We start from the raw sequence: 13,969 nt of genomic DNA, 5'->3' as shown, positions 1-13,969 counted from the left end.
TAATCCGTGTTTTCACTTTACAGACGCATATTTACAGCAATTTTTGTTTTTATTTTATCATAAAAACTATCCTGGAAAGAAAATTGTGTTCCCCCATAGTTTGTTCAGCGTCCAATTTATAGAACATGAAGGGAAAAATGCAGTGGTTTGGGATGTATTATCCTTTGCCACAATGCAATTATAGAAGAATTCCAGCATTTCAATCAAACTTTAAGTGTACTTTAAGTTAAAATACCAGGTTTTAAAGAAATTCTAATGTGAAGATAGAAAACCCACAAAATGGACAAGTATAGAAAAGCAATTGGAGGAGTGGTAATATGTGTTAAAAGGGGGTAATGCATCCATAGACTGCACATTTGTTGATGCAGTGAGACAGTGTGGATGAGTTGAAAGAGATTTTTCAGGCATTTCATTAGTTGTATTTGTACTGTTTCTGGTTTCTTTAATTTTTTAATTAATGCAATATTTTATAAAGAAATTCTGTGTTTTTTTTTAAGAGATAGTGGTTTTTGATTGGTTGGCTCAGGCAATCAGCACGCTTTGCTTAACAGTTGGTGGCTTTTAATTTGTTCCCATCAGCATGTTTCATCCATATGGATTTTCCCAGCTCCTCTGGACACATCCTACCCCATGGACATGCAGGCGAATCTCATCCCCTTTAAAAATAATTGAGGGGCAGGACCATTTCAGGGTCCCAACCGGCACAATGGCGCAGTGGTTAGCACCACAACCTCACAGCTCCAGTGACCCGTGTTCAATTCTGGGTACTGCCTGTGTGGAGTTTGCAAGTTCTCCCTGTGTCTGCGTGGGTTTTCTCCGGGTGCTCCGGTTTCCTCCCACAAGCCAAAAGACTTGCAGGTTGGTAGGTAAATTGGCCATTATAAATTGCCCCTAGTATAGGTAGGGAAATATAGGGACAGGTGGGGATGTGGTAGGAATATGGGATTAGTGTAGGATTAGTATAAATGGGTGGTTGATGGTCGGCACAGACTCGGTGGGCCGAAGGGCCTGTTTCAGTGCTGTATCTCTAAACTAAAAAAACTAAACTAAACCCCCGCTTGCTATCAGCATGCCTACCTGAGAGATCTTCCTGGAGGTGGCAATTAAGAGGATACCTGAGGTTACAGGCCCAATCAGAGGGCCTGCAGCCTTGGAACGGCAACAGCCCCACCAGCAGAGAGGAACTGCGAGGGCACCTCCATCTTGGGGCACCCTCTGAAGACGTATTTACTTTTGTAAAGTAAACGGTGGCCACAGCTGCCAGGCTACCACGGTAGAGGGGAAACCCTTCCACAGGATGGCCTGTGGCTGCAGCCATGGCCCACTGATGGCTGCAGCTCCAGTGGGGGGTTAGTATAGAAGGCTTCACGGGCTCCCTAACCAACAGGCTGCCTCCAGGCACCTGCCACGTTTTGGCCTCAGCGAGGGGACCTGTCCACTGCCGGAAGATCCCAGTGGTGTCTCCATTCTGCCCACTATTGGGCACTTAAATATGCAAAGTGGCGAGCCAACGCTGCTTGGTAGATAGCCGTCACCTCTTCCACCCCACCTTAGCAAGATTGGCTGGAGGTGGGAATGCATCAGCCAACCGACCTGACGCCCTCCTTTCAAATTTTCCTCCCAGTCCTGCCTTCAAGCCCACCCCCGCAGGACCAGGAAGATTCTACCCATAATCAGATTTTAAAAAAATAATTATACAGACAGATTAATGACTTGGACATGGATACAGTTAGCAAACTCTCGAAGTTGAGAAATATTTAATTAGAAGACAGAACAAATAATGAGAAACAAAATAACGTAAGAATAAATGGAAGCAATTCAGTCCCTCAAGCCTGTTTCTCCAATCAGTTTGATAATGGCTGATCTGTACCTCAACTCCATTTACTCATCTTTGTTCAGCAAACAATGCAACTACTTATGGAAGGATTTAGATCTTTTAGGTAATTGAGCCAGTAGGTGCTAGATGTAGTTAAATATGGATAACTGTAACTTACCCAGTGTACAAGGAGCCAAGTGGTATATTGTGCCAATCATGAAAGGTATGTAAGGGTTACAGTGGATGCATCTATGAAAGAGTGCCACTGTGCTTACATACAGACAAATCATTTACTCTGGTATAGAGGGACTCAGTGTAAGTCAGTATTGTTTGTTTTGCTGCTGTTTTTTGATCTGATTTCCTCTGGAGTTGCAATCACTTAATCATAGAAAACATATTATTGTCTTTGAGATGATACAGTGGGAAGCAACAGAGATAATTTTGTGTCAGAAATTTAAGATATGAGGATAGGTTAAGGGCTTGTTTTCTTTAAGAATAGAAGATCCTTTGAGCAGAGCTTGCAAAGAATATGAATAGGCTTTGATAACATTCATCCAAGCAAAATTGTTCACTATATTAAAGTCTTCAAATAGAAGGGTCACAAGGAAAAATGTTTGAAACAAGAAGGCAAGTCAGGTGAAACATTTTCACCTGAAGGGTAATGTACTTATGGAATAAGTTGCCAGGGTAGGCCATTGAAGTCTAGTACTAAAGCGTTCAAGAGTCAATTGGAAGCACTTCTGGAGGTGAAAGAGATTGAGAAGGCAGATAGGATGAGTTAATAGAGAAATTTCTTTTTCAGCTAGTTAAGACAGTCAGTAGCTCATCCATATACGACAGGAAGGTCGCAGGTTCCAATAGTGGTCTGCGCTGAGTTAACTGATTTTAACCTAGGTGGTGGAAGGGGGTACAATGGTTGAGCATAATGCTCTGGGCTATGGAAGAAAAAGCCTGCTGGAAGTGCATGTATGGACACTGGTGAAAACAAGTGTGGGATTGGTTGAGATGCTTCTGCATAGCAACATAGAAACATAGAAAATAGGAGCAGTAATAGGCCATTCGGCCCTTCGAGCCTGCTCCACCATTCATTATGATCATGGCTGATCACCCAACTCAGTAACCTGTTCCCGCTTTCCCCCCCTATCCTTTGATCCCTTTCGCCCCAAGAGCTCCTTCTTGAAAACATACAATGTTTTGGCCTCAACTGCATTCTGTGGTAGTGAATTCCACAGGCTCACCACTCACTGGGTGAAGAAATTTCTCCTCATCTCAGTCCTGAAAGGTTTACCCCGTATCCTTATACTATGACCCCTGGTTCTGGACTCCCCCACCATCGGGAACATCCTTCCCTGCATCTACCCTGTCAAGTCCTGGTAGAGTTTTATAGGTTTCTATGAGATCCCCCTCACTCTTCTGAACTCCAGCAAATATAATCCTAACCGACTCAATCTCTCCTCATACGTCAGTCCCACCATCCCAGGAATCAGTCTGGTAAACCTTTGCTGCACTCCCTCTAGAGCAAGAACATCCTTCCTCAGATAAGGAGACCAAAACTGCACAGAATATTCCAGGTGTGGCCTCACCAAGGCCCTGTATAATTGCAGCAAGACATCCCTGCTCCTGTACTCGAATCCTCTCGCTATGAAGGCCAACATACCATTTGCCTTTTTTACCGTCTGTTGCACCTGCATGCTTACCTTCAGCGACTGCTGTATGAGAACATCCAGGTCTCACTGCATATTCCCCTCTCTCAGTTTATAGCCATTCAGATATAATCTGCCTTCCTGTTTTTGCTACCAAAGTGGATAACCTTCACATTTATCCACATTATACTGCATCTGTCATGCATTAGCCCACTCACTCAACTTGTCCAAATCACCCTGAAGCCTCTCTGCATCCTCTTCACAACTCACCCTCCCACCCAGTTTTGTGTCATCTGCAAATTTGGAGATATGACATTTAGTTCCCTCATCTAAATCATTGATGCATGTTGTGAATAGCTGGGGTCCAACACCGATCCCTGCGGTTCCCCACTAGTCACTGCCTGTCATTCGGAAAAAGACCCATTTATCCCTACTCTTTGTTTCCTGTCCGCCAACCAATTTTCTATCCATCGCAATACCCTACCCCCAATCCCATGCGCTTTAATTTTACATTCTAATCTCTTATGTGGGACTTTGTTGAAAGCCTTCTGAAAGTCCAAATAAACCACATACACTGGCTCCCCCTCATCAATTCTACTAGTTACATCCTCGAAGAATTCTCGTAGATTTGTCAAGCATGATTTCCCTTTTGTAAATCCATGCTGACTCTGCCCGATTCTACCACTGTTCTCCAAGTGCTCTGCTATAAACTCTTTGATAATGGACTCTAGAATTTTCCCCACTACCGACGTCAGGCTGACTGGTCTATAATTCCCTGTTTTCTCTCTACCTCCCTTTTTAAATAGTGGGGTTACATTAGCTACTCTCCAATCTGTAGGAATTGTTCCAGAGTCTATAGAATCTTGGAAGATGACCACCAATGCAACCACTATTTCTAGGGTCACTTCCTTAAGTACTCTGGGATGCATACCATCAGGCTCTGGGGATTTATCGACCTTCAATTCCATCAATTTCCCCAACACTATTTCTCTACTAATACTGATTTCCTTCAGTTCCTCTCTCTCACTAAGTCCTGTGTTCCCCAACATTTCTGGTATACACTCCATGAATTCCTCCTCTACGGTATTGTGATTAATTTGATTTGCCCAATCTATATGCAGATTAATGTCACCCATAATTACAGATGTTCCTTCATTGCATGCGTCTCTAATTTCCTGTTTAATGCCATTCCCAAATTCACCACTACAGTTTTGGGGTCTATATACAACCGCCACTAACATTTTTTGCCCTTTAGTGTTTCTCAGCTCTACCCATACAGATTCCACATCATCAGAGCAATATCCTTCCTCACTATTGTGTTAATTTCCTCTTTAACCAGCAATGCAACTCCACCGCCTTTTACTTTTTGTCTGTCCTTCCTAAATACTGAATACCTCTGGATGTTCATTTCCCATCCCTGGTCACCCTGCAGCCACGTCTCCGTAATCCCGACTATATCATACCCGTTTACATCTACTTGCACGATTAATTCATTCACTTTATTGCGAGTGCTCCACGCGTTAAGGCACAAAGCCTTAAGGCTTGCCTTTTTAACATTACCTGTTCCCTTCACACTATTTTTCACTGTGGTCCTGTTTGATTCTGGCCCTTGATTTCTCTGCCTATCACTTTTCTTATTCCCCTTCCTGTCTTTTGTACTTGTCCTTGATCGCCCCTCCTCTGACTCCTTGCAAAGGTTTCCATCTCCCTGCCATTTTAGTTTAAGCCCTACCCACCCACTCTAGCAAATACTCCCCCTCAGACATCAGTCCGGTCCTCCCCAGGTGTAACCCGTCCAGTTTGTACTGGTCTCACCTTCCCCAGAACCGGTCCCAATGTCCCAGGAATCTAAAACCCTCTCCCTCACACCATCTCTTCAACCACGTATTCATCCGCTATATCCTGCTATTTCTACTCTGACTAGCACGTGGCACTGGTAGTAATCCTGCGATCACTACCTTTGAGGTCCTACTTTTCAACTTACTTCCTAACTCCCTATATTCTGCTTCTAGGACCTCATCCTTTTTTTTACCTACGTCGTTTGTACCAATGTGTATCACGACACTGGCTGTTCACCTTCCCCCTTCCCCCTGTAACTGCTCTGAGACAACCTTGACCCTAGCACCAGGGAGGCAACATACTATCCTGGAGTCTCGTTTGCGGCCACAGAAAAGCCTATCTCTTTCTCTTACAATTGAATCCTCTATAACTATTGCATTCCCACACTTTTTACCCCTGCCCTGTGCAGTAGGGCCAGCCATGGTGCAACGAATTGGGCTGTTGCTACTTTCCCCTGAGAGGCCATTCCCTCCAACAGTATCCAAAGCCTATCCTGCCAAGGTTATTGTCTATACTCACATGTCAATACACACTTAAGTGATGTGCCAGAGGGTGCCCAGTGCCAATGAACTATATTCCAGCAAGAAGAAAATGAGTGTAAAAAGGAGTGAGTTAAGAAACACACAGGCATGTTTGCAACTAATGGCATATTCCTGTCCTTAAAAATTCTCATGTTCTTAAAAGGGGTAGTAACAAATTAGTAGTAAATTAAGATTGAATGCTGCGTAACTACATTTAAGAATTACCAGCCACATGCCACACTAATTTTTGCCTGCATACTGTAAGAATCCAAAAATGAAAGTGTCGAAAAAGGGCCCAAAGCATTTGCAAAATTAAAAATGGGCACTGGACCATCTTGTAGCTCTACCATTTAAAAAATAACAAAAATACAATCTGTCTCCCAGTACCAAAGAATCATAGAAATTTACAGAACGGAAGGAGGCCATTTGGCCCATCGTATCCACACCAGCTGACAAGGAGACATCCAGTCTAATCCCACTTTCCAGCTCTTGGTCCGTAGCCTTGTAGTTTATGGCACTTCAAGTGCATATCCAGGTACTTTTTAAATGTTATGAGGATTGCTGCCTCTTTCACCCTTACAGGCAGTGAGTTCCAGATTCCCACCACCCTCTGGGTGAAAAGATTTCCCTTGAATCCCCTCCAAACTTCCTACCTCTTACCCTAAGTCTATGCCCCTGGTTATGGATGCCTCAACCAAGGGGAATAGGGCCTTCCTATCCACTCTATCTAGATCCTTCATAATTTTATACACTTCAGTTAGGTCTCCCCTCAGCCACCTCTGTTCCAAAGAAGACAACCCTAGCCTATCCAATCTTTCCTCAAAACTAAAATTCTCCAGTCCAACCAACATCTTCATAAATCTCCTCTGAACCCTCTCTAGTGCAATGACATCTTTCCTATAGCATGGTGACCAGAACTGCACACAGTACTCCAGCTGTAGCCTAACTAGTGTATTATACAGTTCCAGCATAACCTCCCAATTCTTATATTTTCTGCCTCAGCTAATAAAGGCAAGTATCTTGTATGCCTTCTACCTGTCCTTCAGTGATTTGTGGATATGCACTCTGTCCCTCTGTCCTTTACACTGCTCAATATCCTACCATCAATTGTGTATTCCCTTGACTTGTTAGCCTTCCCCAAATGCATTACCTCACACTTCTCCATATTGAACTCCATTTGCCACTGTTCCACCCACCTGACTAGTCCATTGATATCTTCCTGCAGTCTACAGCTTTCTTCTTCATTATCAACCATACACCCAATATTTGTATCGTCTGCAAACTTCTTAATCATACCTCCTACATTCAAGTCTAAATCATTGATAGATAAAACAAAAAGCAAGGGACCTATTACTGAGCCCTGCAGAACCCCACTGGAAACAGCCTTCCAGTCACAAAAACACCCATCAATGAATACTCTTTGCTTTCTGCCTCTGAGCCAGTTTTGAATCCAACTTAATGAAAGCAAAATACTGCGGATGCTGGAAATCTGAAATAAAAACAAGAAATGCTGGAAATACTCAGCAGGTCTGGCAGTATCTGTGGAGAGAGAAGCAGAGTTAACGTTTCAGGTCAGTGACCCTTCTTCAGAATTCAGTTCTGAAGAAGGGTCACTGACCTGAAACGTTAACTCAGCTTCTCTCTCCACAGATACTGCCAGACCTGCTGAGTATTTCCAGCATTTCTTGTTTTTATTTGAATCCAACTTGCCACTTTGCCTTGGATCCCATGGACTTTTACCCTTGTCACAGTCTGCCACATAAGGCCATACCAAAAGCCTTGCTAAAATCCATATAAACGACATCAAATGCACAACCCTCATTGCCCTGATTATAAAAGTGATGAAAAAAATTAAATTTTGCAATGAAAAGGTCAAATTATGTCACTTTTGCATAGAAAGAAAATAAAGATTAACTATTATTTTCATTACTGATTATCTTTGTATGATGAGGTGTCAGTACAAGAATCAGTGTTTCACAGGGTTAATACAACTACCGGGGAGCAGTTGATATCTCCAGTTTAGACCCTAGATTGGAAGACCCAAGGCAGCTCTCCATGAGACAGGTTGGCCACTTCTGTAGCCAATGTCATCAGAAAAAAGTGAATAGGTACCGGACATAGTGGATCTCTCAGAGAAGGAAATATGCAGCACAAAAATTAAATCAAAGGAAAGAAGCAGATATATTTGATACAGAAAATACTGTTTATTTTACCTTTTCCTTTAATAAACCTCTCAAGTGTAACTAGAGAGTTGCCACTGTTAATAACAGGGGCTGTAAGGAAATCACACAGCCCCAGGGAATTGTTTCTTTCATTTAGTCTCCATGCTAACATATTTTTGAAGCTTTCGTGAACCTATTCCCACTCAAAAGATCCAACCCCACGGGCCCCTGAATGAGCTTGTTTTTTTTACAGTATCAATCAGACCCTGTCTTCCTTAAAACTCCATTTCAAATACCACTAAGGCTGGAATTTTACCTCGGGGGTGGAGGCCCTGCCCGCCAGCATAAACGTTGGTGGCAAGCCCACCTCTGTTGGGCCTGGAAGCCACGGAGTGATTTTACATGGCCCAGGCCCTTAATTGACCTTGGACGGGACTTCTGCCTCTCGAGACAGGATGTCCCACCTCCAAGAGCTGCCAGCCAATCAGTGGGCCAGCTGCTCTCAGTCCCAGCAATGCCACCAGGAGGGATGGCCACTGCTGGGACTACACCCGGTGAGAGGAGCAACATTGTCGAGACCCCGGAATTAAGGTACGTGTGTGGGTACCTTGCCGGGGTCAATCAGAAAGGTGGGTGGGGGGGCGGGTTGTTTGAGTGGGGGAAGGAATATGCTCCAGTAGAGGTAACGTGTTGTGGGGGCCTTCCGTGGGGCACAGGGTGCCCGACCAGGAGGGCCCCCGCCCCTAACTCCAGCCTGCAAGGAGATCACCAGGTTTTACAGGGCAGCCTCCTGAGGTGCTGAGTGGCCCGCCTACTGCTGGCAATATACCTTAATTGGCCTGCAGTAGGTGGGCTGTTTGTCACCTCCCCCACTGCATGTAAAATTGCAGCAAGGGTGGGAAGGCGATGGGAACGGCACTCCTCTGCCTCCCACTCAATTTTATGCGCACCCTCCCTCCCACCCCCCTGCTCCTGCAGGGGGCAGAAAATTCCAGCCTAAGATGCTGTCACACTCATAATTTGGAGAATTTTGTACTGCACTGTAAGTTGGTTGCTATAATAAGTGCTACCTAGCATGGCATAAAAATGGACATGCAAGTGTCTGGAGTCAAGGTCCAGGACCTTCTAAATAAAGAACCTTTAATAAGGGTGGGGTGGAGATAAATGTTACTTTATATTTTACAACAAGTCTATTCTAATCATGCTGCTGTTTAAAAGATGCTGATGTTAATTCTAAATAAAACGTTATTGTTGTTTCTTTCTCCAACATTCTCATCTCTGAGAACCCAATGTATGAAGTGTTCAATGTGGAAATATAATTCTGCTCCTTGCTGTTAAAAAAAAATAGGATAAAAGTGTGAAGCAATCAAATTTGATTCAAGCCTATTTTTGAAAGCAATGATATACTAAGTTGATGAAGTTAAGTAAATTATGCTTTGCTAAATTATTTCTAATATCCTGTTAACATCTGCTGCAATTAGCAGCAACTGCATTGTGTGACTAGCCATATCCAATTCTGTGAAATAATTAGAGCTTACAAAGGGTGCCTTGATGCAAAATATTTTATTTTAAAACCAAACTGCTTCACTCTCAGTTATTTATGTATAATATTCAAAATATTTTTCATGTTAAATTTTGCACTACATTTATCTCCCAGTTTGTAATGTCACATAACTTCAAACACCAAAGGCCAAGCATTCTCCATTTCTATTCATTACCGTTATAAATATTTTCTGTATTATTACAATTGAAAAGAAAGACAGACACACTTATTAACTTGCATTGATATAGCACCTTTCATAACCTCAGAATGTCCCAAAATGCATTACAACTAATGAAGTACTTTTGAAGTGTCATTACTACTACAATATAGGAAACTTGGCAACCAGTTTGCACACAGCAATGTCCCACAACTTTAATGTTATAGATTCAATGTTAGTGTTATTGCCTTAAGTGTAATCTTCCAATAAGGAGATTAACACGCCTCCACTGACTTGCATTATTTTAACAGTTGTTTTTTTTTATTTGCCATTGTTGACAACAGTAGATAAGGTTTTTTGTTTTAATGGTTAAGAACCATATAAATAACCCGCCCTTCATAAATCCCCAGAGAAAGCTGACAGAGGCCCCAAAACACCCTATTATAGTATTGATGCCAAATGCTGGAAAAGAAGCCAGCGCTCTCTAAAAGTTCCATGGGGTCCGTCAACCCTCTTCCCAGTCTGGTGCATTAGAAAGCTCCAAGATGGACTCACTATTTGTAGAAGACTCATTATTGGTTCCGAAGAAGGGTCACTGACCCGAAACGTTAACTCTGCTTCTCTTTCCACAGATGCTGCAAGACCTGCTGAGTGGTTCCAGTATTTATTGTTTTTATTTCACTATTGGTAGATTCTGAATAGGGTTGCTAAATGTCATTGGACCTATTGTTGGAAGTTTGATCATGTGTTGATTGATCACATGACAATTGAACACCATTTACAAATGTTATTGGATTTACCTTGTGAAAATTGGGTTTCATGTGGTTGAGTGTCTTTGCTCTCAAAGAACCTTAGTCAGCTAGAGTTGGAGGTAATTTGGACTTCAGGCAAAAATGTAAAGGGGTGATAGCGATCATAAATCTCTCCCAATTTTTATTTGCATTATCAATGTCAAAATGATCCCCTTAGTGTCCTCAAGAGGGCAAGAAAAGAGAATAGAGAGAAAAAATGCAAATTTGAGCCTTCAGGACCTATATTCATAAAGAGAATGAAATAGCTCCCTTATTTGAAACTGTCAAAATTAAAAGCTTCCTCCAGGACTCAGCTATGCTTCAAAAACTCCAAATTAACAGACTTCTTTAGAAGTTTAGCTCCATATTCCATAATTACATCAAAATTCTTCTGGTTCAAAAGCAAAAAGTGTTCTGACAAAAGGTCATCTTTTGCAGCCTGACCCACTGAGTATTTCCAGAGTTTTCTCTTTTTTTATTTTACATTCTTTTAATCCATGTTTTTCCAGGCTGCACTGAAAACCTGGTGGAGAGTTGGGGTGGTGGGCTGGGGGGAGAACGGGGGAGGAATGGAGGCAAGTTAGGAATTAAATCTTCACAATTACCACCTGCAACAGAATACATGAGAGCCAGCTTAACACACTCTACAAATTCCAGAACTCCGACTGCTGAGAATTCTCTTGAAGGGCTGTGGACAGAAAGGCACACTGGTATGCATTTTTGATTGTGGTCTACGTTCACCCATTCTGGACACCAGTCCCTGAAGTCAAGAGAATATGGGAGGGAGACCCCAGCCCGACTCCCTCTGATGCCATTGGATTTGCGAGGGGGCAAGCAGAGGCCTAGTGGAATAAAAACAAGAAATGCTGGAACCACTCAGCAGGTCTGGCAGCATCTGTGGAAAGAGAAGCAGAATTAACGTTTCGGGTCAGTGACCCTTCTTCGGAACTAGCAAATATTAGAAATGTCAAAGGTTATAAGCAAGTGAGACGGGGGTGGGGCAGGAGATAACAAAGGAGAAGGTGTAGATTGGACAAGGCCACACAGCTGACCAAGAGGTCAGGGAGCAAAGGCAAACAATATGTTAATGGTGTGTTGAAAGACAAAGCATTAGTACAGATAGGGTGTTAACGAACTGACAATTGAATAGCAGCAAGTACAAACATGAAAAAAAACCAGTGGGTAAGCAAACTGAACAAACAAAAGAAAAAAAAATTGTAAAAAATATAAAAAAGAAAAAAGAAAAAGTAACTAAAAATAAAAGTAAAATGGGGGGCCCGTCATGCTCTGAAATTATTGAACTCAATGTTCAGTCCGGCAGGCTGTGGTGTGCCTAATCGGAAAATGACATGCTGTTCCTCGAGCTTGTGTTGATGTTCAGTGGAACACTGCAGCAAGCCCAGGATAGAGATGTGAGCATGAGAGCAGGGGGGAGTGTTGAAATGGCAAGCAACCGGAAGCTCAGGGTCCTGCTTGCGGACTGAGCGGAGGTGTTCTGCAAAGTGGTCACCCAGTCTGCGTTTGGTCTCCCCAATGTAGAGGAGACCACATTGTGATCAGCGAATACAGTATACTACATTGAAAGAAGTACAAGTAAATCACTGCTTCACCTGAAAGGAGTGTTTGGGGCCTGGGATAGTGAGGAGAGAGGAGGTAAATGGGCAGGTATTACACCTCCTGCGATTGCAGGGGAAGGTGCCGTGGGACAGGGACGAGGTGGTGGAGGTAATGGAGGAGTGGACCAGGGTGTCGCGGAGGGAACGATCCCTTTGGAATGCTGACAGGTCAAGGGAGGGGAAGATGCGTTTGGTAGTGGCATCACACTGGAGGTGGCGGAAATGGCGGAGGATGATCCTTTGGATATGGAGGCTGATGGGGTGGAAAGTGAGGACAAGGGGAACCCTTTTGCGGTTCTGGTAGGGAGGGGAAGGGCTGAGGGTAGAGGTGCGGGAAATGGGCCAGACACGGTTGAGGGCCCTGTCAACAACAGTGGGGGGGAATCCTCGGTTGAGGAAAATGGAGGTCATATCAGAAGCGCCGTCATGGAAGGTGGCATCATCAGAGCAGATGCGTCGGAGACGGAGAAACTGGGAGAATGGAGTGGAGTCCTTACAGGAGGTAGGGTGTGAAGAAGTGTAGTCCAGGTAGTTGTGGGAATCGGTGGGCTTATAATGGATATTAGTAGACAACGTATCCGCAGAGATGGAGACAGAGAAGTCGAGGAAGGGAAGGGAAGTGTCAGAGATGGACCATGTAACGGTGAGAGAAGGGTGGAAATTGGAATCAAAGTTGATAAAGTTTTCCAGTTCAGGATGGGAGCAGGAAACGGCACCGAAACAGTCATCAATGTACCGGAAAAAAAGTTGGGTGAGGGGGCCTGAGTAGGACTGGAACAAAGAATGCTCGACATATCCCACAAAAAGACAGACATAACTAGGACCCATGTGGGTACCCATAGCAGCACCTTTTACTTGAAGGAAGTGAGCGGAGTTGAAGGAGAAGTTGTTCAATGTGAGAACAAGTTCAGCCAGGCGGAGGAGGGTGGTGGTGGATGGGGACTGGTTGGGCCTCTGTTCAAGGAAGAAGCGGAGAGCCCTCAAACCATCCTGGTGGGGGATGGAGGTGCAGAGCGATTGGACGTCCATAGTGAAGAGGAGGTGGTTGAGACCGGGAAACTGGAAATTGTCAAAATGACATAGGGCGTCAGAAGAGTCACGGATGTAGGTGGGAAGAGACTGGACCAGCGGAGAAAAGACAGAGTCAAGATAGGAAGAAATAAGTTCAGTGGGGCAGGAGCAGGCTGACACAATGGGTCTGCCGGGACAGTCCCATTTGTGGATTTTGGGAAGGAGGTAGAAGCGGGCTGTCCGGGGTTGCGGGACTATGAGGTTGGAAGCTGCAGACGGAAGATCTCCAGAGGAGATGAGGTCAGTGACAGTCCTTTGGACGGTGGCTTGATGTTCGGTGGTGGGGTCATGGTCCAGAGGGAGGTAGGAAGAAGTGTCTGTGAGTTGGCGTTGAGCTTCTGCAAGGTAGAGGTCAGTACGCCATACGACAACAGCACCACCCTTGTCTGCAGGTTTGATGACCATGTCGGGGTTAGACCTGAGAGAACAGAGTGCCTCAAGTTCAGAGGGGGACAGGTTAGAGTGAGTGAGGGGGGCAGAGAAATTGAGATGACCAATGTCTCGCCGACAGTTTTCAATGAAGAGATCAAGAGCGGGCAAGAGGCCCGAGGGAGGGGTCCAGGTAGAAGGAGAATGCAGGAGGCGGGTGAATGGGTCTGCTGGTCGGGGGGAGGACTCCTGGTCAAAGAAATGAGCCCGGAGACGGAGGTGACTGAAGAAGAGTTCAACGTCATGCCGAGCGCAAAATTAATTGAGGTGGGGACGTAAGGGGATAAAACTGAGACCTTTGCTGAGTACAGAGCGTTCAGCATCAGAGAGGGGGAGGTCAGAGGGTATAGTGAATACACAGCAAGGGGTCAGATCAGAAGG

This window comes from Heterodontus francisci, chromosome 1 (genome assembly GCF_036365525.1).
Source record: "Heterodontus francisci isolate sHetFra1 chromosome 1, sHetFra1.hap1, whole genome shotgun sequence".
NCBI lineage: Eukaryota > Metazoa > Chordata > Chondrichthyes > Heterodontiformes > Heterodontidae > Heterodontus > Heterodontus francisci.
Note: the sequence above shows the minus strand (reverse complement) of the source record.